This window comes from Camelus ferus, chromosome 12, assembly GCF_009834535.1.
Source record: "Camelus ferus isolate YT-003-E chromosome 12, BCGSAC_Cfer_1.0, whole genome shotgun sequence".
NCBI lineage: Eukaryota > Metazoa > Chordata > Mammalia > Artiodactyla > Camelidae > Camelus > Camelus ferus.
In genome coordinates this window covers 58,494,295-58,518,338 of record NC_045707.1, presented here as the reverse complement: position 1 = coordinate 58,518,338, position 24,044 = coordinate 58,494,295, and the positions used below count along the sequence as shown (strand labels likewise).

At 41.9% G+C, this 24,044-nt stretch overlaps 1 protein-coding gene across 5 annotated transcripts in view; it reads left to right on the top strand.

Annotated features, from left to right (window-relative positions):
* Window positions 1-24,044, top strand: part of SYT1 (synaptotagmin 1) — a 470,145-nt gene that overhangs the window by 363,451 nt on the left and 82,650 nt on the right. The window lies entirely within an intron of this gene.

The following is a 24,044-nucleotide window of genomic DNA, read 5'->3' as shown; positions in this document are numbered from 1 at the left end:
ACTTCACACAGCCAAGGCCAGAGCTGAAACTCCAACGCCAGCCGGAAGCCCGTGCTCTTTCTGCTTCACCATCCCATCTTCTCTGAGCAGTCTCTCCCAGTCTTTTCAGACTCAAAGTGTAGCTATACACTCCACTTAAGTACAAAACAAAAATGATACAAATCAGTTTTCCTCAGCTTTGGCTTGTTTATTTTGGAATCCTGAAACTTGGTCATTCTGCTTTGACAACATGCAACTGACTAAAATCTATATATTTATATTTTTCACCTTACATATAATAATATGTTGCCGCTGTAATATAGCACAAGAAGAAACAACAGTAAGTAGCTGTGGCACTTTGGTCTTCTTAACTATATTTCATAAATACTCAGCATAAATCCCTGCCCAGGATACAGAGCCCTGAAATTCAAAGGTACTCATTAACACAAACATGTTATTACTCACTTGTGAGTGCTGATGAATTTAATGAAGACAGGGGGATTTTGCTTTCCATTTTAAAAAAATTGTTATTAAATAGAACGTAAATTCTCATTCATTTATTCAAAACGTATTGAGTATCTGTGAAATTACCACTGAAAAATGCATAAAATGGAAGATTAAGATTCACGTATGGGAAATGGTCAATAATAGTAGCAAAACCTCATGATGCAAAATAACAAAAGCAGCTTCACAAAGAGCCAAGTAAGAATCTCAATTAAAATGCACCGTATGTTTTAAGCAAAAAGAAGAGGCATGGATGGCAGGGCTGGGGTGGGTATCTATGGGAGAATTGAAAAAAGTGAGCTAGTCTTTAAACCTGAGTAGAATTTGAATAGGCAGGAAGAAGCTGAGGATGCCTTCCAGACTGTAAAAGCCAAGAGATGGACAACAGCCAATTGACAGGACTAAGACTGCCCATGACAGGCCCAGGGAAGAGCGCAAAGTCTGAACAGATATCCTGAGAAATAAGATTGAGCGAAGTTGCTCAGTGACAGTTTGTCCCTTACCATATCAGACTGATGAACCTAGACTCGGGACAGATTAAATAAAGCTTGTGAAACTGGTTCTTCCCAAGGACAAGAGCTGGAGTCTGAAAGCCAGGCCCACCTGCACGCCAAGCACTCTATTCCTCGGGGCTTTTCTCCCACCGTCTCAGGTAATCCTTGGAGCAGTCCTGTGGGGTAACTCTCTGTATTCCTATCTCACGTGTTAGAAAATGGAATTGGCCTAGTGCCACCCAGAAAATAAGCACCGGAATGAAGATTCAGAGCAAGTCTGATTCCCGAAGGAGTTCTCTCTTTACTCCGCCGTACTGTTACTTAGTTGACTGACGCTCAGTTAACGCAAGGAGGTCGCCTATCTTGTTTATCTTCTTATCCCCAGTGCCTGGAACACCCATTGTGCTTAAATAAATATTTTCAAGTGAACTGGTTGGACAAAGTAAAATCACGTAGAAGTTTTCTTTAGCAAACATGCGTCATGAGTCATACCGCCCTCAAAGAAGTCATCTTCGAAGGGTCCCGAAGTACTCCATCTGTAGTGCCTCTGGGGTCCCCCCAGATACTGTGAATCCCAGCCCTTCTCTCCCATAGTCTTTCTGAATATACAATCCATTCTTCTCTCTGTCCTCAATAATGGTTTGTCTTTGTCTTTAAAATGTAAGCTTTATTGAAATGGCCAGGAGCTGTTTCCCAGAACGGACCATGCGGGGATGATCAGCTTGAGTACAATAGCTTTAGTTGCCGTGGTGAAGTAACGAGGTGGATATTCTTGTCAGACTTATATTCTGACTCTGACCAAAATGTTTTGAGCATTAACATCATTACACCATCTCTCAGATGGGCCACCATGGGAAAAATCATCGGCAGATCTAATTTCTGATACATATAGTGCCAAGGAAACCTGTTTTAATAGAAACTAGTGTAGGTGTTAGTTTTTCCTTTTATTCAAAGAATAAAGAGTTAGAGTCTTCAGTTGAATTTTAAGTCAAGCAGAGCGAAGTGATTTGGAAGCATGGATTTCATGAACACAGATCAGAGGAGCAGAAAGTGAGGAGTGGCAGTTGAAATAGGAACAGATAGAAAACCAAGAGAGCACAAGAAAAATGGTACAGAGGAAGAATTATCTTGCCTACACCTGGTCCTCATCACTGGGACAGCGAGGAGGGCTTTGGCTGGGAAGCAACGTCATCAAGGCAGGAGGATGTCTCGTGCGGTCCTGTCCTCCAGTTCCACCCATTGGATCTTTTGCAATATCATCTTTTTCTGGTGAGGTCATTGTCTGCTTCAAAACAATTTTTTTTTTAATCTTGTTTGTGACTTCTTCCAATTAAATGTTTTCACCTTCTGTTTTACTCCTACCTTGCTTTGAGCGGCCAAATGTTTGCGTTGGGAAATCTTTAACCCATTACATTCTGTTACTCGGCAAGAAGATGAAATGTCAGCAATTGAGCTGTACTGTTTGTACCACAGAGTAAGGGAGAAGAAGGCAGATTTGCTGATAAGCAAGAACTTAAGTAATTGAAGGATGAAAGAGGAAGCACACAGACACACACGCAAACCTGCTTGCTTTACACATGGCTACGGTGCTTTCCAACTATGAACAGGAGGCCTTAAATACTGCAAATGGATTGTGTCCCTTCCTTCTTCCATTTAGTCAGTATATATTATTAAGCCTCTTTTCTGAGCCAGGAACCATACTAGTTTCTAGAGAAACAGTGGTGAAGATAGACAGACCCATTAAGCTTAGTCGACTATAATTTAATGGTGGGAAGAACTGCAAGTAGATAAAAGCTCTGGCCCGAGACTCAGCCTCGTGCCCTTAGGCTTGTTACTTAACCCCTCTGTAAAATGGGGCTAACATCCTCCTTTAGAGGTGGGGGGATAAGCTCTAAAGGAGATAATTCATTGAAAGCATTGAGAACAATACTTAGCACCTAATGAATTCTCAATAAATATTAGGTCTTTTTTTTTTTTAAATGACCAGCACTGATCAGAACTCTTATTTCCTTGCCAAGTGAAAAAGCATTGTTATGACCACTAGACTTAGATCCTTTAGTGATCAGATTGAGACAGCCTAAGGGTTCAGAAGACACGGCCATACAGTTTTGATGACACAGAAACTTCCAGGCTTGGGAAACACATGAGAGAATTGGGCAGTAGAAGAACCCAGAGCACAGCAGACCCAGCTGAAGACAAACCACCTACCTATCCTGTCCCTTCCAAATGCTTAGAGGCCAGTGTGCTGTGAGGTGATGACTTCCATCCTAGAGTCAGCCCCTCCTTTCAGCTTCCTTCCTCAAAGTTCCTTCTCAGTCAGCACTTTTCTATGTGGAACGTAACTGTACACAAGAACAGTATTCTGGACTTCAGAGAGCACGAGACGGTAGAGGTGAGAAGTTGTGAGGGAAGCAAAAGGTCCCACAGACAATTCTCTAAAAAGGGAAAATTCTTCTTGTTTAGAAAACACTTCTAGTCAATTCTCCTCATCCTCAAAGCTGCAGACCTTTTGGAATGCAGTGAGAGGTGGTTTACCCAAAGTGAACCAACCCCTTTTCATTTTAAGACGTTATCTCTACATGTATAAATCAATATTCTGACAAGGCGCTTCCCTGAATTCTTCTCTCTCTGCTAGTGTTTACAGACAGCGAGGTGGAGGGGGGTGGGGGACGTCTTTTAGGAATTAGCATCGGGTCAGGAGTTGTCTGTTCTTAATTGTATCTCAGTGTCAACAAGTGAAAATCGAGTGAGATTAGAATATTAAAATAGGTCAAGAATCTGGAGTTTTAGCTGTTGATTTCTGAACATATTTTTGGACAGCCTCAATCATGAAGAGGGATTGAGGATAGCAGCCTTTGAAATGCTTGCCTGGTTGAAAAACAAAAAAATCAACATCAGTGTTTAACTTCGAATCTGCGGAGAGACGGATGTTTCTCTTCGAGGTCACTGGTCTTCCAAGCACTCTCATACTGATGCTTTGTTTATAGTGAGGCCGCATTTGACGAGGACAGAAAGGCTATGGACCTGACTGTCACAGCAGGATTGCCTAATTTTAGAGGTGGAGGGGGGAGAATGTTATCTTTTTCTTTTTGGTGGACAGTATTTTCAAAGCCCTGTGAGCTGAAAAAATCAGATAGAGCACAAAGTTACCTGTAACTTTGTTGAAACTCACATCACTTGAGTTTTTCTGTGAGCCGGACCCAGTGCTAAGTGCGCTAGCTCGTTTATTCGCCACAGTGACACTCTGGGGTAGGCGCCAGGAGTTTCCCCAAGTAATAGACGCAGAAGAGAAACCCGAGTAGCACAAGGCTGCCCAGCCCATGGGAGGGCTGAACTTCAGAGTGGGTTGGACTCCAGAGAGTCATCATCCATCATAAGGGATCGCCCATAATAGCAAAAGAGGCTATCGGGCCCACACTAGGGGTGATGTTCTAGTCTGCGAGCACACGCCCACACTGCACGCCTTCTGTACTTTGTTTTTTCCCGTGTTTCTGTTCTCCCAGCTCCAACGCTGCCACCACACGGTGCCGAGGGAGGGCTGCAGCAGCCTACCTCCATTCAATGCCTTTCCCTATTCTCAACCCTCTTAGCTGCCCCCCACGCTTTCCCGATCAGTCTTTCTGGCCCATAGATCCACCTGTGAAAGATTCCCACATCACATTCACTAGTCTGTGCTCCCAAGTCTCTCTAGTCCCCATCTTCTGATTTACTCCACTCTGTTATATTGCCCGTTCCTGGCAGGAGGAAGGAATTGCTTCCATCTCTCTCATCCCCTTTCCTTATACCGGCTCTCATGATGATCATGGAGTCAGATCCCTCACCTTGTACTGATTCCTACAATAGAAAAGACCAGTGAAACATTGTCATGTTCTCCAGACAGTGTTTCATTAGGTATATTTGGATATAAGAGAAAATTCTCTGTAAAACAAAGCATCTTTTTCTGCTTAGAGCTTCCTAAGCCCCTGCATATCATAAAGCAATGGGAGAAGCTCCTTATTGGCCCCCTCTGCAGAAGATCTGACCTGGAGCTCTGCAGAATCTCCCCACTTTTGTCTCTACCAGAATAATTTCTCAAGAGCAGTGAATGTGACAAAAAGGGATGACTGCTTTATGAAGCACTACAATCTGAAATACAGCGCTGACCAACCTCCTAGATTTCCGTTTCAGAATTCTACCTCTCATGAGAGAAAGAGGGAGAGAAAACGCATGAGCTACATCGTACAAAAAAAAAAGAGGATTACTACGTGCCCGGCATTGCACCTCCAATGTGTCCATTCTTTGACTCCAGATGTTTACTATTTTGAAGAATAACCTTATATCATCCCTGCCTGGAGATTTTCATGCCATCTTTATGAATTCTCGCAATCAGTGTCACATATACCTTAGCCAAATGTTTAAACACTTTTTATGTTAGGTCTCAATTTAGTGGGATAACAAACCTTTATGAAGTGAGAAGTGAGCAGTGCCTGTTGTCACTGTCCATCGTGACTTTCAAAACCTTGTCTCAGTTGGTTCTACACCCGGTTTCCTCCATCGGCACCGTCTCTTTTAGATCGTTTCTAGAAAGTCTCACCACCACCCCCACAAACCCAACAGAGTTTTGTCATATTTGCTGATCAGCTCCCTTGGGAGGGAAAACAAATTACAAATTTAATTTAAATCTGAAATAATGAAATACAATAGGTCAATTTCATGTCACAAACTTGTGTTATAGTTATTATTAAGCCAAATTTGCGGGTGAGAAAACTGAGCCTGACGGAGGCTAAGAAACTACCTGAAATCACTTAAGGGACATAATGAACCGACATTTAAATCAATGCTTTGCCTTAGTCTAAAGTCCATGTCAGTTACTACTTATTTTTAAATTCTGATGTGAAGCCGGGGCTACATGCCAATTCCTAGGATTGGAGTCAGGAATTGTCCCAGCCATGTATAAAAGGCTCTGGTAATTAACTTTCAGAAGGAACACAGCGTGTGTCTGTGATGACCTTTAACAAATGGAGCGGGGTTTTCCCCGAAGAATTCATCAGGGTCAGAAGGGTGCCTATTTTAAACAGCAAACATGCAGTTTGGATTCTTTTCCTGCCTTCCTTTTTTGATGCGGTGAGAGGAAAGGAAGCTGTGTATCCCAGGGACTGTTACTCCATCACCCATGGTGCTGAGCCTGATGGTAGCAAAAGGATGAGATGCAGTTTTATGTCAACAAGGCTGGTTGAGGCTGTTTGCTACCTTCGGTTGGATTCCGAGATAAGCCAGGATGTCCTGTCTAAGTCACCGGGGGATGATTTCAGGGAGAAACCCAGTACCCTAACACGAGGCTCCAACCTCCTTTCAGATCCTTGTAATGAATTCAGTGCCCAGAGCTAGCACTTAAGTAACTCGGAGCAAAACCCAGCTCACCATGTGTCATTCCCGCAGAAAGGTAATGCTGGAGACATCGTTTGATCTCCTCTAAGTGCAGCAGGAAGCCGCTTGCCCAGCCGTCAGTCAGAGCGCTTGGGGCAAGGGCAGGAAGCAGAGGCAGGAGCCCAACAGGCCGAGCACAGTGGATGGTTCCTGCCCAGCCCCGGGCGTGCCAACCGGCCAGGGCCCGCGGCCCCTGCCTTCTCGGCATCCCCGCCTGCCAGTGTTCTCGAAGGAAACGCTTCAGGGCTCCTCCTCTCCACGTAAAACCGTTCGCACTTGGCCTCAGGACTGAGAATGCGAATGGTCCTTTCCTCAGTGCAGGTTCTGGCCACCTAAACTGAGACTGGTCCGTGGGAAGCTCAAATCTCTCCAGGAGTTTCAGGCGGAAATCCTTCCCACATATCCTGAGATGGCGACAACTAAGGACTCCTCTCTCCCCACATGCAAACTGCTCACTGACATCATCCTCTGTGCCTTCTCCTTTCTATGAAAAGCCTCTGAGATGACGTATTTCCTTACTTTTAAAAGGCTGCATCTGTTTGGATTATCTTTTATGGTTCATCTATTTCAACTTGCATTCATTCATATTTGTCCCCCCAAAATGTAGATCATTTAAAAAGTGATAAGTTTAAGAGGTACATGATCTCTGTTCTTGTGAGTTTAACAGTAAATATTATTACTGCTGCTCCACATTTAGGTGACACTTTCACATGCTTCAGAGGCCACTGGGAACCAACCCTGTGCTTCCAAACCAAATGCTCTCAAATCATAGAGCAGTGGCGTCTATGGTAGTTGGCAACCTGACTTGGGATCTCATAAACCACAATCTCTTTCTCTGAAGGAGAGAATGGAGTCGTGAAAGTCCACTAATTGGGGGCAAAATATCTATTTGAGGCAGCTTAGAATGACCTTTTGAAGTCCCTGAAGTCCAAATAAAAATAAAGCCCTTCAAATGTGGCATGGAACCCAAAGACAACCGCCCTGGCAGCATTAAATGTTGAAACAGCTCTCTCAAAAGAGCCAACCTCTCTGGAGGATTTTTAAAAATAAGAACTGGGACATGGATTTGTAGCCCTGCTTCAAGGTAAGGGAATAGACAAGGTGATCTCTCATGGGATCTAGTCCTGTGATTCATCAAAGAGATGCTTAAAAAGCAAAGCCATGAAAGCAAAAGAGCTGTAGCATCAATCTACATCAAGGCTTACAGGTACTTCCTCTTTGCTTTTTAACTTCTAATCTCTCCTTGCATTTTCATAGGACCTATCACAGTGGGACACGCCCTCTCCAATTACTCTGACAAACAATGACATGAGGACTTAGGGTTTTAGTCTCTTTCAAAGTAATCCATTTCTGACAGTGAAAAATGGCAGAAATGGATTCCTGGAGCTCTGGACTACAGTGATAGATTTGGGGGAGTTGATTAAGCAGAGTGGCTTTCCATATATCAGCCTCTGGCTAACTTTCTTGGGCAAGTCCCCACAGGCAGCAAAATCTCAGCAGAGAGTTAGACCAACGCAATAAAAATGAAAGTCATAGCATGCTGACTTTTCTACCAGGTAGCGTGTATTAAAAAAAAAAAAAAAAAAGTACCAGGTTGAAAAAAATGTATTTTTAATGAAGGTTACTTACAGCAAAATAGTCTGTCCAGAGATGTGAAATTCCACGTTGTAAAGGGTTCTTACAGAGGCAGTAACAAGCTAAGCCTCTGGCCATCCTATCTCAACACCATAGAAATTCAAATACATGGAAGCCAACTTACTCTAACTTACCATTTCACACACTGAAGTAGGCTCAGTGTACAACACCCAGAAAATGATTACTTCCACCACCATTTACTGGAATGGGAGACAGTCATTAGATATAACAACACAGGAAAATGCTTTAGTACGTTAAGCAGAAAAGGCAGAATGTAAAATTTTAAAATACACATATAGATGCTTGTGTTGTAGGCTTTTCGAAAATCTGCATATGGCTAAAGGTAACTTGGGGACCTAAGAACAAGAGAATATTGTCTCAGGATGCTAAGATAATATCGTGGTCCCATTTTTACCTTACATGTACAAATATAAATGCACACACACGTACGTTTGATATAACAAGTGACAACTCTTTCATAATTCAGTCTAGTATATTCTGGCTTCAGCGCAGGGTTTTTCAGTGCTTTTTACCTTGAGTTCTAAGAAAATGAAGGTAAACCCACGTGATCCCTCTTTCATTCCCCTTCCTGTTCTCAAGACCCTCGGCAGCTGTAATGCACACATAGTGGATGAGTTTCCATGTGAACTTAACATTCAGCTGATGTATTTCTCTTTCCCTTTCTCCAAATTAGTTTGCCCCAGAAATTTTCCCCTAGATTATTCCAGAAAAGTGTTGCGTATCTGCCCCAGAGTAATTAGAATACAGGAAGGTCCAAACAGATTAACATTTAAAAATAAGCCAAGAGCATGCCTGCCGCACTTCTGTGGCGTCTGGAATGTGTGGGAGCGCACACGTCTTAACGTCACCGGCAAAGTGAGAAATCTGGAAGGGGGTACAACAGGCAGAAATACAGTCTTGATTGGCAAAGGGAAGTTTTTGTGGTGAATGTTTCCACGCCTTACAAAGGAATGGGGCAAAATGAGAAGATCAAGACTTAGACCTTGGGTTAAGGCAGCAGAAAATATTGTTGAAAAGCTTTCAGCACCTTTGAGATACTATCACACAATCGTATTGATCCAGAATGCTTCCTTGAAGCATGGATTGTAAACCAGCTGCATTTTTCATGCCAGATGAGTTCCAGTGTAAGCCGCCATCAAATCTTTGTTTCCGTCCCCTGGACACCTCCGGAAACTGGTGGCTGGCAGGTTTGCTCCACTGCAATAAAACCTAGGAACCCTTAGATATTCTACTCTGATATCTGAATCCCACATAAGGGAGGAGCTTCGCAGGGGGAATGTGAGGCCTGGGGGAGGCTGAACCAGGCATTCATTTCTGCAAGACCTTTGGCCTGCTTGTGAGGCTAAGGAGATTTGACTTCCTGGCTAGCCTCCCATAAGCTCAGGGAGTAAGACTTCCCAGTATTTACTATGTCATTTCCTCAGTGACAGCTTCAGACAGAACGTGATGGAGTACACTTTGGTGGGGAAAAGCTGTATAGCTACAAATGATTGTTTTTCTCTCACCTTTTGATGGCCTTAATTTGTTTTAAATTTATTCTTTTTTTTAAAAAAAAACAATTATTTCAAGTGGATATTCCTAGCAGTACCTTCTATAACTGCCAGGAAACCTAGCTTGAGCTTTATTCATTATATTTAAGTAGTCATAAGAGTGAACCAAGGGTATTTTACTTATCAGAAGAGTGATTCCTCACACTGTTTTTGTTTGTGAAAGCTTCATTGTTCTGCCTTTCAAGTTATGAAGAGTTTAATAAATATTTGCTAACTCTTAAGTTATGGCCTAAAAGAAACAAACGAAAAAAAGAATACACCCTCATTCATGGTAGATGTGGAAAAACAAAGCATTGGGTGTCAAATAAGGGAAATAAATACTGTTAGGCACTTATTTCATATCAGAAAAATTTAACTGTTGACCTTGTTATCACCCTTTCGATATCAAGTCTATTTATAAATGCCAGCTTTGTGTAATTCAAATGTATATAAAATCATTTTGGGGAAACCTACAGTTCATGGGAAGCAGAGACAGGGCTGTCCATTTCATGTAAGGCCTGTGATTTCCTTCATTTCGTACTGATTTATGTAGCTGCAGCAAGCCATGGACCAAGAAGGGTCTTAGGCAGACCTCTGTTCCCACTGCTGCTGCCATTCATGGCTGTGCAAACTTGGGGAAGTCAGCTAACCTCTCTGTGCTTTAATTCCCTTATGCATAAGACAGAGAACACATAATCTTACCATCATGTCAATTATACCTTAACACAACAACAACAACAACAAAATCATCATCACAGACGAATGTAGTAAGATGCTGTATGTGAAAATACCCAGAAGTAGGAAGCATGCAAGAAACACCAGCTGCCTCTCTGTTTTTCCTCCTTCTACACTCTTGGGCTTTTATAATTCACACAAGAATTAATGCTCCTTAAATTTCCCACAACTCTTTTAAAATAGCAAGACCATATTTATTGATGGAGGAGAAAAATACATCAAGCATAAGTCATGCCATGCAATGTTCTCAGAAAGGGTAGTCCAACAACACGCGGCAGAGGTTTTGTTGCCATTTATCGAGAGTTAATTTTAGCTTCAGTATGGAAAAACTCAACTACTGTGACTTTTCACGGTGCCTGGCAGTCCAGAAAACCCTTAGCTCATATGACTTCTCCTCCCCAAGCTGTAGTTGGGCTGTTCAGTCTGAGAGGCCTGTGACAAACTATAGTTAGTAAGTTTTCCATGGTGTCAAAAATAATAATATTAACGTGCCATTGTGAGTTAAATTAATTTTGTTTTGTGCACTGGCCTGCATACAAATGTGAGTGACATTTCAAAAAAGGATCCGGCAAGAGCTAAGAAGGAGGCAAGTGGAAAGCAGACGAGATGGGCTCAATAGAGCAGGGCGGCCGGCTGCAGGCATCTTGCGGGGGGGGGGGGGGGGGCAGAGACATGCGGGATATTATTACGCAAACATGGGGGCAGGAAGGGTTTAGTTCATTCAGCCCTTTAAAAAAAAAAAAATCCAGAAGAGAGAGCTTTGTCTTTAGAGAAACTAAAAATGTTTGACATCCTGGCTCCCTGTTTGGAAATGGGAGAGCGTCTCCCTGCTCATCTCTGATTTCAAGTGTCTCCAACCCACAGATTATTTTTTTTCCTTCTGCCTGCAAGAGGCAGCTGATTGGTAATAGCCTTTAAATGGATGGCCGTCGAGTGGCATCTTAAAGTCCTAATGGTTGTGTTCATTCCAGCGACTTCTTCAGATTCCCACACACACACCCTGCCAATGGCCCAGATAAATATGCTGTCTGCGAACAGCAAAAACCTCCATGGCGAACCTAGAAAGAAAATGTCTTAAGATGACTCGGGAATCAGATGACCAAAGCGGCTGGTGTAAGATCGTGTCTTTTTACGTCTGAGCTCGAAGGTTAACGCTTGCAACTGGAAATCAAGTTATGAAATTGAAGCTTTCCCTTAGTGGCAACCAAAGATAGGAAGCACATCAAAGTTGACATGATAATAGCTGTATGTAATACATAATAGTTTATGTATAAACTGAATAGTTTAAGAGGAACTATATAATAGTTAAAGGCAGCTGTGTGCCTTCTGTTACTATAAACTTGACAGTTCAGCCTAGGCCACATCCTGTGGCAAAAAGCCCTAGATTTCTTTCATGCATCTGTTAACACGGATTTTTTTTTTCCCCTGTCTGTTCAGGAGTGCTATTGATACACCACCAATTTCTAAACTTGTATATGAAAGTTCCTTTATTTCAGTAAAATTAAGAGCACTGTGTTCCAGGCTGTACGTTTTGCTTCATATCTAAAGATGCCCTACACAGTGTTGGAAGTATAGTTATCCCCATTTTATAAAGGAAAAGGAATAGGACCCCCCCCACCCCACAAAGTCATAAGACCATTAAGTTACCAAGTCTGTATTGTAACTCAGGGCAGTCTGAGCCTGTGCTCCAGGTGACCCCACCCGAAAAGTCCCTCCCCCATTTTCCAGCCATTGATCCACTGTATGCACTGAACACCTCCTGTAAAAGCAGCTATGTTCTATACCTTCTCCATTTAACTGTCTCAAATGAAAATCCGTATGCAAAGGAAATGGCTCCTTGATGGAAGAGTCTTCATCCATCTGATCCCTCAATGCAGCAAACAGATCCACCCGTCATGGGCCCCAGTGATATACAGGTGGATTAAATGTGGGGGTTTTTTCCCCACTCAAGGAGTTCACAGGTGCTAAGGAAGACACGCTGCTGTCTGGAGGCAAGTTCTGAAGGGATGATCAGAAGGTGAATTTGAAGGGGGTTATAAAGGATGATTAGGAATTCAACAGGTCAAGAATAAGGATGTCCAAGCTGGGGAAGCAGAATGAGCATTTGAGACATTTAGAGAAAGACAAGATCTGGTTGGAATGTAGTGCGTGTGAGAGTAGAACGATGGGGGTCTGAGGCCAAGCCAGAAAAATAAATCAGGGTAATACTTGAGGGCCTTGAATGTGAGAGTTGACATTTTATTCTCATAACTGGGAGCTGGGAGGGTATGCAAGCTGCCAGTGGCCCTATCAGCTCTGTGGTTTGAAAGCGAATCCCTTGGCCGTATGAACATGAATTAGATGCTCTTGCTCCTTCTAAGAGGATGTGGCAGAGTCCACGAAAGCACGTGCCAGTGAAGATTTTAAAAGTCAAATTTGAGTTCTTAAAGAAATAGATGTACAGAAATTTGTTTCCCATCAGATAGTAGGGTGAGGGCTTGAGAACCACTGAAAGGGATTCCAACTCTAGCTTGGTGAACAGAGCCAACAGGGCAATCAATGAAATTAGAGAAACAGGCACTAATTTTAAGGAAAAACAGTTAGTTCTCTTTTGGCCATGTTGATTAAAACAGAATTCATTTCCATTTAGGATCGAATTAACACCCTCCTGTTCCCTCACCACAAACTTGTTTCATGGAAATGCTTTCCACATTGTATTTAATGCTCTCAGTAGTACAAGACCCGCAATCCGACTGCACTGCTGAATTTTTCTGATTCTATCATCCCCTTAACACTCAGTATTTTTCTAAATTGCTCAAAAATAAAGCCAAAAGCCATATCCTTTCTTCAAGAAAAAAGATCTCCCAAGGAGAAAATGTTCTGAAGAATAGAACATGAGGAAAATGACCGTCATTCTTGCAGTTTAAGTGAGTACATTTTCCGGCTTCCTCATCAACTTCCCGATTTCCGTTTCCCCTCCTCCCAGTTCGCAGCCAGGTGTCCTAAAACACAACTGCCACCTGCTCGTCCCCGAGCTGGTCCAAGCTCAGGACCACTGAGGGGTGAAGTGAGGAACAAAATCCAAATCATGTTTCACCCAAGGGTAGGAGCTAGTGGTAGGACTTCGACCCGGAGAGACCCACCATGTGAGGAGACCCTGAGCTCACTGTCAAAGGAGGATGCTGGGTGGGGCCCAAGGCAGTGAGATGCACATCTCCATGTAGACATCTCACTGGGCCCCACACCTGGCTGTCCACGGCCCAGGCTCTCCTGGGTGTCCAAGAACAAACTCGTAAGAGGGCTGACTCAGAGGAACAACTCTATATCAACATTCACATGACGTCATCCTTCATTAATTAATACAACAAAAATATAAGTGTCTGTGATGGGCCAGGCACTGTTCCTGACACCAGCTGAGCAGGGTGTCATACACACAAAGATGGATTTTGCATACACACAAATATTATTTTGCAGAAGAAAAAAAAAGTCACCCTTACTCTTTTATTACTATTCTTAGTAGCGTTTCTGTCCATAAAGGGACTAGCAAGCATCGCGCACTTACCAAGTTCCGGGCATTGTTCTAAGCACTTGATGTGTCCCAGCCCATGTGATCCCCACAACCACCAGCTGAGATCAGTACATCATTATCCTCATTTTATCTAGTAGGAAACTGAGTCTTGGGGAGATGAAACCACCTCCCCAAAGTCACTAGCTACGAAGTGGCAGACCAGGGTTTCCCATCTCGGTCTACCTGACCTTCTGCTTCAGCCTGACAGGTGCTTCAGCCCACAGCCGTCCCTGCACTACATCACTGACCTCCGGCCACCTGCGAACAGAGGCAGTTGCACTTACCACGTGTGCAGAGGTGGCTTGCTTTAATATTTTTCTAATTCACTGCTTTAAAATAATCCCTTTCTCTCATTTATTTATCCTCCCTTCTGCAGAGAGCTTTTCCTTCTACCTTTTTTCTTATTTGACCTCACTCAATCCTTTTGAGGAGAGGACAGTACATTTTATTATCCCTCCCGACTCAAGGTAGTGTAATACCTCACCTTTTAGTCAATATGCTTAACTCAGGCAACCTCAGGAATGTGAGGAAAAATCAGGGAGCTTGTGTTTGGACCCGCTTCTGCTCCCCCGGGAAACCTTTTCATCCTGACAGTCTGTAGATATCCATGGAAGACCTTGAGACGATCGTTCAGGAATTGTAGCCTGCTGATTCTTGTGCATTCAGGAAGACATGAAAGCAATTACCAATTGCTTAACAGACGATGCATAATATGAGAGACGAAGAATCTGGCTGTGAACACTTACACTGGGGAAATGCTGCCATGTGATTTATTTTTTCTTTCCCAGTTCAGCATCTTGTGCTAACAATATCTTACTGAGTCTTAAATACTATTGAATAATAACCCAATATAAAAAGAAAATTAAGATTTCAGAAGTTTTACCACTCAGAGGAAAGAGCATGGACTTTGGTGCTTAACCAACTATGTTCTGGGTTCTAATAACCATGTCACCTTAACAAAGTGACTCCACAGGGCTGAGCATCTACCTGTCTGTTGAAATGGAGGTAATGATAACCTGTATTCCATGCCTGTGAGGATGGGGAATAAATTCTATGAAGGATCCAACACGTAGACGCGTATCCGTAAAAGACCCCCCGAGATCAACAAGGACTAACGTTTATTGAGCACTTCCCGTATGCCAAGGACACATCCGCCGTAAGCACGTCAGGTGTATTAACTCTTTAACCCTCACAACGGTCCTTTGATTTAGCTTTTCTATCATCATCCCCATTCTACTCGTAAGGATGCAAATTCCCACCCAAGATTAAGAATGTTTCCAGATCACACAGCTAGTAAGCAATAGGTCAAAATTTGAACTCAGCAGACTAACTGCCATCTTAACCATGGCACTAACGATCTCTAAAATCAGTTCTGAGAAACCTTTCAGGAGTAAAGACTTAACCTCCAAACCATTTTCCTTTCTTGATGTACCTTATTTGTAAGCACAGGAAACTGTTTCTCAGTGACCCCAAGAAAAATCGTCCCCGGTTAACTCTGTAAGCTGTTCGATTTTACCCTCACACACAAATGAATATTCTTAATTTCTACTAATAACAGCTTCTTTCAGAAAGATTTCCCACCTGACCCTGTACCCTTGTCACCTACAAGGGACATCCTGGGGTCATTTCCCCACCTTTACTTCACTCTGGATATATTTGAAAGTAAACTTTTAAAATAATACACCTTTTCTTTACTTTTTTTGTGTGTGTTTTTTCCCCATAAGTTTAACCCAGTAAGACTCTTCTTTCTTATCTTAAAAAAGTAGTCATATGCATCTATGATTCATCACCTTTGGCCAAATACTTTCAAATATTCAAGGACTCCAACTGCCTGAGGCCTTTTTTTTAGATAACACAGTATTATACATATTCTTTTCAGCTTCAGATTCAAAATAATGCCCCTTAGATCTCACCCATTCTTTCTCTGAGTTGAAAGATTTTGGGGGGTCATCTGAAGTTTGTATGGTGATTTTTAAAATTTGTCATTTTCACTTATTTGCCTCAGGTGTGCATTAAAGCAATGGCAGTAAGGATTACCTCAGGCTCTTAATTTGCAGAATTTACTGAACAATAATGGTTACTGCTTTTCTGAGATAGATTTCCATGGCAATCTGTAAACCACCTGAAGGCACAGTGTTGGCAAACATGCTTTTATGGGATTGCAGATGTGAAAAAGTTCTTTTTAAAAAATTTTTATATTGATCACCATGAACAGGATATCACAAAATAAAATCATAGCTGAAAAACCAACGATCAAAACTAAATCCTAGTAAGATGATAAAAATCTGATGAAACTGACCAGAACTTTATGGGTCCGTTTTTCATTCACATTTTCTAGAAGCTAAGTTTCCCTCATTAAAAATATGATGTTCTAAAGTCGAAAACTGAATGCCATTACAACTAAAGAGGAAAATTATTGTAGTTTAAAATGCCTTGAGTTACAGTTGCATTATATGTTTTAAAAAATTCTTTTAGTCGTCATTTCTCATAACAATCTGCAGTGTACTTTACGTAGCTAAAAAACCCCTGGCATGTCAGCAGGGTCATTCCAGCTGTCAGTCTGAATATAGGCAGGACGAAGGAAAGAAGGCATGCCTGTCTGCTTTGTCTGAAGAGAAGAACTTCTGTTTGGATTTCCCCCATGCTCATCTGCAGATAAACTCTCCTCTTGCACTGTGTATTTCATGACATCCACATTTCCATGCAAGGGACCACTGAACTCTCTAATGATGTTCTGATTTTCTTAACCATGAACACCAGTGAACTTTCCCCGAGGCAAACCAGGTGGAAGCTAAATTATTTCCGCAAAATGAACAGTTTGTGAACTCTTGGCAAATTGAATTCCAAATAATACTTAGAGATGATCTTGACTTCTCCTGTTAAGTCTGCCACAACACACAACGCGTTTAAGACCTACACGAGAAACGCACTAATTAGCTGCATAACCTTTAAGCAAAAGTGAATGAGAACAGAAGATCACCATTGAAGAAGTAAAAGTCAAAAACCCTGAAACAGAAGTAATATGCAGATAGGACCGCTTCACTAAGGAACTGAGGTTAATGTAGATGTTGTTAGAGGTGCTGACTTACCACCTCTGAGATCTGTAATCTATTTTGTGAAGGAGGTAACTGAAGTTAAGCACATTCCTTCAAGTCAGCTATATAGCCAAGATGAAAATCTAAATTCCAGTTCTTGATCTATGTGCCTGTAGTTTGCTGCCCTGTGTACTTTCATCTGTATCTGAAAACTGAATTAAATGGGTTGTGCGTGAGAAAGGCTCTGTTTCCATTACCCACAATCTGATTGTATCATTTTCCCAGTGACACTGAAACCATCAAGTAGATGCAACATGGTTCAAAAGCGGGTACTTTTTTCTTCATCTCAAGTAAAGAAGCCTTCCAGTTCTTCTAGCATTCCATCCAAAGAGGGTTATAATTCCCCTGGAAATGACTAAAAGGGCCATAGTCGTAATTGGGATTTATACCCATTCAGAAATTCAAATATTCCACCTCAGCTATTATATCATCAAGTAATGAGGGTTCTTTTGCATCTTTAGAAGAGCCAGCTGCTCAATGTCTGATAATGAAGAAGTAGTGGAAACCATTTAAAGATGGTTATTCTACTGATATTAAACTAGCAGGAAAATGATATTAATATGTTTCATTTACAGGTTCAATATTTCCAAGCTCTTTTACATCTTTGATTGCATTTTAGTCTTACTAGTTCTTCACTAGAAAATGTAGTTGCATTATTATATATAAATCTAGGTACAGTTTCTCTCCAACCATCAAACTAGCCAAATTCCCAGTGTTACCATGTATAATATTTAAAACCTACTCTGTGACTGTGGTTGTTTTCTCTTTGCCTCTTTTTTAGTTTGGTCCTGTCTAGCTTTTCCACTAATGACCTTTATTCATTGTCCTTGGCGTGTCTACTCTCCTGGGAAGCTTGATTCCCAAAACCCTACTTCCGTATTCTCTTTGGTTTTAGTAAGAAATCCAAATGATATCTTAACTCTCAAGAAACTTTATTTTCAGTTACGTGCCTGACAGTTCTATTTTTTTTTAACATCATAGTGCATATAATATTGCTTTTCATATTTTCCCCCAGATTCCAAATTTCTTACTATAGCAGAAAAACAAAGAATTGTCACGTTTCACTATCCTAGCCCTTTCCTACAGCAAGACTCAGCCTGTCATGACCTGGAACTGATACTGGCTTTTAGACATATGACAGACACTTGGTTAGGTAAACCTGATGAAAACACAAGCCTTGTTTAATGAAACAGGGAGATAGGGGACAGACACCTGGAGTATATTACAAGTACTGTGCTGAGAGTTTGGAAAGGTGTCCGAGAAACACAAGTAGGGGAGAAGAGCCCACCTCTGATGAGAATGGCTGGGAGATGACAGCTAAGAAGAGGAGTCCAGTAGTAAAGCAAAAGGACGGAGGTTATACCAGGCAAAGCAGCAGGATGTTCAGAGGTTTGGAAACACAGCAGAACATGGTACAGTCAAGAACAGGCAATGGTTCTTGTTCTGTTTCCTGCAACCCAAAATGAATTTGCTGTCATGTAGTGTCATTTCTAAGTGTGCCTCTCCTTTGATATTTCTTTATGTAATAGTTTTATCATTTTCCTTCTTAGGTCCATGGCCTTTATCCTCTAATCTGATGTCATCTTCATAGGTCACCCTTTGAATTTGCAAAATTCCTAAGAGGCTGTCAAAAGGGCGGTTGTGTCTCACCTGGTTCCTCCCATTTCTGCTGTCTTAATTCTTCTTGCTCATAGAGATTCTGAGAGCCAGGAACATTCACAAAGTTGGTCTTTCTTTCCCCTGTACACATTCACCCTCACGTGTCGGACTCCATGTGTTTCCTCTCCAACAATCCATTCCCCAACTCTCGTGGTAGCCTTCCCCTACTGGTGGTATCAAGAACCCTCAAGCCAATCCCTTCAGGAAGGGTCACTTCCCTCTTTATTGTAAAGTGCTTGTACTTTATTGCAAAATTTCATTCTGCCTCTAGACTCTGCTTTTGTATTACATAGTCCTACAGTAATCAATGCTTTCTCTATACCTGGGATTTTAGACCCCCAAGTCATTTTAAATTATATGCTTCCCCCCCCCCCCCAGTTTTACTGAGATATAATTGACTATCCATTTTTCCTGTGATCTAACCCCTTCTCTTGTCTCTGACTCTCCTGTACTTTTTTTCTGGCAATTTAGATCCCTTAGAAAGTCTGTTATATTTTTGTCTTCTTTTTTTTTTTTTGGCGGGGTTGGGGGGGTACTTTCCTTGCATTGGCTTCTCTGGGGAGTCATTATTCCTCATTTTTTCTTTATTCTTCCATGGACTTCACACACAGGCTTCTCTTCTTGGGTAAGGGTTTTCCTTCTTCTGTAAGAGCCATCTTCTCCCAGCATTTTTATCTTAGCTCTTCCTCTTTCTGACTAGGTTATCTAAATTACTGCTGCACCTTCAAATCCATTTTCAAAGAACTATAAACAGCATGTAACCTTGAAAATAATTTCCTCCATTCAGTCAATAATTTCCTGCATCTCCCCTAAAAGTACCCAACTGCAACCTTTTTTAGGGGCTACCAACCCCAACACACTTACCCTTCCCTTCTTGCTGAACCCCTCATGCCGCCTTGCCCTTGTTTAGGACTTGTCTCCGGGCATTTTCTGCTCAGAGGATTTGTTGACACACCTGTCAAGGACACCGCTGGCTGTTCCTACAACAGCCAGGATGCCTCTCTGTTCTGGATTAATAGCAAGTGGGAAGTGGAGTGTTTGTGTACCTCTCGATGGCTTTCTGTTTCTCCCTGTTCTGTTTCCCTATCTTAATGCCAAATCTCTTTGCTGCTGTTAATGGAACTTCAGCATACCATAGTATGTTTTTCAGTGAAACTGCCGTGTGACCTGTATCCCCCGTTTCCATCCTGAAGAGAACTAACAGTCTTTAGCCTTAGCTTGCTTGGGGACATAACCCCTGTGCCTCGCACTTTTCCTTCGGATACAGTGTACAAAATACATCCATTCTCCCTGTCATCTGAGGTTCATATCAAACTGTTTCTGTGGATTTGAATTACTGCAGGTATGTCTCCTGCGTTCTTCCCAGTTGAACTAGTAATGAGGGTCCCGCCACTGAGCCCCTTGCCAGGCAACAGCTCTCATCCCTTTTGAAGGGAACCCACACAACCAAAAAAAGACCCTCAAAATCCTCCTACTGCTTTTTCTGCCGTCCATGAGTTGTTTGATTTTCCTTATCTTCTCTCTTCCCCCTCCCCACCCTCTTGCTAAGGGAAGATAAAACAGAAAAACTAGTTTTTCCCCTTTATTCTCCTTCTCAAATTTCTTTTCTCTCCTCTGTTCCTTTCTCTATTACTTCCCACTGCCATGCCTCTCCAACCTCAATTTATCAGTTACTTTCTCCTGTCTTCTCTCTTTTTTCAAGTCTCCCATTTTCTGGGGACAGACCGAATGTCAAGCTGAAGCGTGAAGTAGAAAAGCTGGGATTGGCCCCTCGGATTTCTCTAACCTTCTCCCCTCGCCAGCTGCTGTGAAACTAGCCTAGTGTATACCCTGCTCTTTTTAATGCCTTCTTTTTGGTTCTCTTATGATTTTGAGCTCCTCTTGGCTCACAGGTGGTTCTGCTGTTAACTCTCACAGAAGGAAAAAGCAAGTATGCGTTAACTAGTTTAATGGTGCAGGAAGAACTTGCTTGGAGCGCCCCCTGGAGGTGGCTGGTGGCAGAACTTCGGTCTGCAGAGCGTTCACCCAGCCGGCTCTGAGAAGGAAAAGGGAAACCTTCCTGGGGCAGTGGTGTCCCCTGCTTGTGTGGTATTGCCGCTCCTTGTGGATTTCTTCTTGGTCACCATCCCAGAACTGAAAAGGGGAAAGTGTTCTTTGGATAAAAGCAGCATCTTGGCTTCTGTGTTCTGTTAAGACCCTGTGACCCCAGGATATCCTTTTAAGTTAGTTACAATGCACCCGTGAACATAGCTGTGGAGTGACAGAAGGTCACGAAGTCTTAGCGGTTTTCGAGTATGATTAGTGAACATTTAATGCTGCTCTGCCGGGAAGACTAGATATACATCATTCAAGGGCTTCTCTCAGTCACTAGAGATGACACTTCTCCGAGTTCAAAGTGCCAAGCAACACCTTCCAAGCACTAACTGGCATTGTTTTTCATGAATACTCCAGCACCACTCATGCCTTCTGGCGCAACATTTCTATACAATGGCTTCCTCTGTAACTGCATAGGTCAAATTTGCATTTGTATACACAAAGAGGTTGCCCCTATTTCAAAATTAACTTAGTATTCACACTTCTGTTTTAAAGAAGACAATACTGGTTCTCATAGTCCAAATGACTATTTGAAGGAGCCCTCAAAGTCACAGGAGGACATGAAAATAGAATATTTAAAATTGGATCTGAGAATATGAAAAGGAATATATATACACACACATATATGAATCACTACGCTCTAACCAGAAATTAGCACAACGTTCATTGTAAATTGACTATACTCCAGTGAATGAATGAATGAATGAAAATTGGGTCTGACCCAGAAAATCAAGGACATGTAGTTAACAGAGAGGGAATGTTAAAGGGACAAAGCAGCTTGGTAAAGGTTTCTCTTTAGATACCTTCCACAGGCTGTTCTCCATTATTTTCCCTTCCTCTTCACATGTCCTCGTACAATTGGTCATTTACCTGGATTCCTACTTAGGCCCTCTAATTAAAGCCGCGTCCCAAGCTATGGGGGCGTCTTCACCATCTCCGGAGATCTGCCCACCTCACTTACGTACATCTTCCATAACCCAAGGAACAGTCAACTTAAGTTTAATCCCATGATGAACTGCCATGTCATCCACTAGGGGGCAAAACAGCATTTCATAATATTTTCAAGTACTCAGAAAAATCAAGTTTTAGGGAAAGGTAACAAACGGCAGAATTTTGGGACTACAGCGCTCTACGACGTGAAGAATCTTTTGACAAGGACATTTCTAGGACTCACTTTCCAGTCTGTATTCTGCCCACATTCACCTCCCCATCCACTCAAAATTCATATATGAAATTAACCACAAATTTCTCTACTTTCTCTATTATGGTCCTTTCTAATACTTATTTCTAAAATGGAACTTACCACTTAATGGTAAACTTCTCTTTGTATGCCTGTTCTCCCCAACACAGTAAGTTTCCTAAGTGCAAGAACAAATTTTAATCCTCCTTTCTTCCTAGTACCTCGAAACATGACTGACATACTGAAAAAACCAAGTAAGTGTTTGGCAAACTGAATTAATGAAGTACAAACATTGCTCATTTTCTATGAAAAGTGTAAGGGATCACTAATCACACTTTTGAAAATATTGTTTAGAATGCATTAATTTGTATTAATTATGTCAGTCTAGGCTACAGTAAGAAATTGACCCAAATATGTAATGGTTCAGCAAAAGACATTTATTTCTTGCTCAATCAATAGCACACGGCAGTTCCATATTGGCAGGTAGGGCTCTTTTACTGAACCATTTGAGGATCCTGGCTCATTGAAACTCTGCTATCTTCAGCATCCAGGTTCCAAGGTCACTGTCACAGTCATAGGAGAGAACAGAGTTCATAGGTAGTTGTCGTGGAGGTCCACACCACTTCTGTTCACATTCCACTTGCCAGAATCCAATCACAAGACCTCACCCAGCTACAAGGAGGGCTGAGAAATGTAGTCTAGCTGTGTGTCTAGGAAGAAGAGGATGGATTTTGACAAATAGCTGGTATTCTCTGCTAGAGCTGAACATCCCATAAACATATATGCATTCTGTGCCAATGAATATGTACTAATCATGTCCAATGTGCCAGGCACCACACATAGTTAAAAGGATACCATATAAAGATGGCCAAGTTCATGTAAGTGAGATACAATCCCACAACCACACAAATCAACACAGGATTACTGTACATAATTACTGTGCGTGATTCCAATACCTGATAACTACAGTCAGTATTTCAAAAGAAAAATATAAGGAACTACTAAAGAATTTTGGAGAAAGGCTTTACTTGGAGAGTCAGGTAAGGCTTCTCTAAATAAACAAAATTTTAGATCAGGTCTGAACGATGAGTAAAAAGTAGGTAAGTTAAAGGGAGAATAACAAGAGGACAGAATGTGTCAGGCAAAAGAACAATTTACAAGACAACACAGTGCAATTAACATGACTTATTCAATGATGTAAAGAAGCTTGATGGGGTTGGAACACCGAGGGGGAAAGTGGATGGAGAGGAGACTGAGGAGTAAGCAGGAACCATACCATGAAGGATATTATAACTGATACTAAAGCTGTGGGTCTTTATCCCAGGAGAGACAGTAGACCTACTTGAGGATTTTAAGCAGACTTGTTATTTAAAAGGTGACCCTGCCCACCATATTGCAGCAGTCAGTTTAAGGAGAACAACTGAGAGACGACTAGACTAACCTAGATGACAGACTGTCAGAGTAGAGGGTAAATATTCTGATATTGGGATATTAAAGTTTTACTGGGAAGGGGTGGAAACAAGTGAACCTACCTAAGAGATGTCTAACAGATAAAATCAGAACTCTAAAGTCAACAGTCAATGGTAATGCCCAGTCTTCTGTCTTGAGCAACTATTTGGAGGCTGTTACCAATACTGAAATAGAGTGAGCCAAGTTTATGAGAAAGATCATAAAATTCAGTTTTTGGCATTTGAGACGAAGATCTGGATGAAATATTCTAATGTGGAAATGACAAGTAGGCAGCGGATTTATGGGTCTAGAGTCCAGATAAAAGATCTAAACTGAAGAAACAATCTTGGGAATCCCTTCTAGATGGTAACTAAAGCCACAGACTGGGATAACACCAGCTTAAGAAAAGAAATGGACTTGGACTAAACCTTGAGAAGGGAGACGAGGAATCAGCAGCCAGAGAGGCAGATAAATCAAGGAAGCATCATACTACAGAATCAAAGGAAGAAAGAGGGAGTCAACAAATTCTGCTGAGAGTTTGGGTTCATGAAAGCTGGAAAACATCTGTGGCTTACTCAGGTGGAGGTCGTTTGAAACCTTAACAGGAGCCATTTCAATAAAACAGAGAAAGCAGTGGATCATGAGTAAATAGGGACAGTGATTACAGTCTGTCCCAAAAGAGGTTTGGCTGTGAAAAGGAGCACAGGGGAGTGGCTC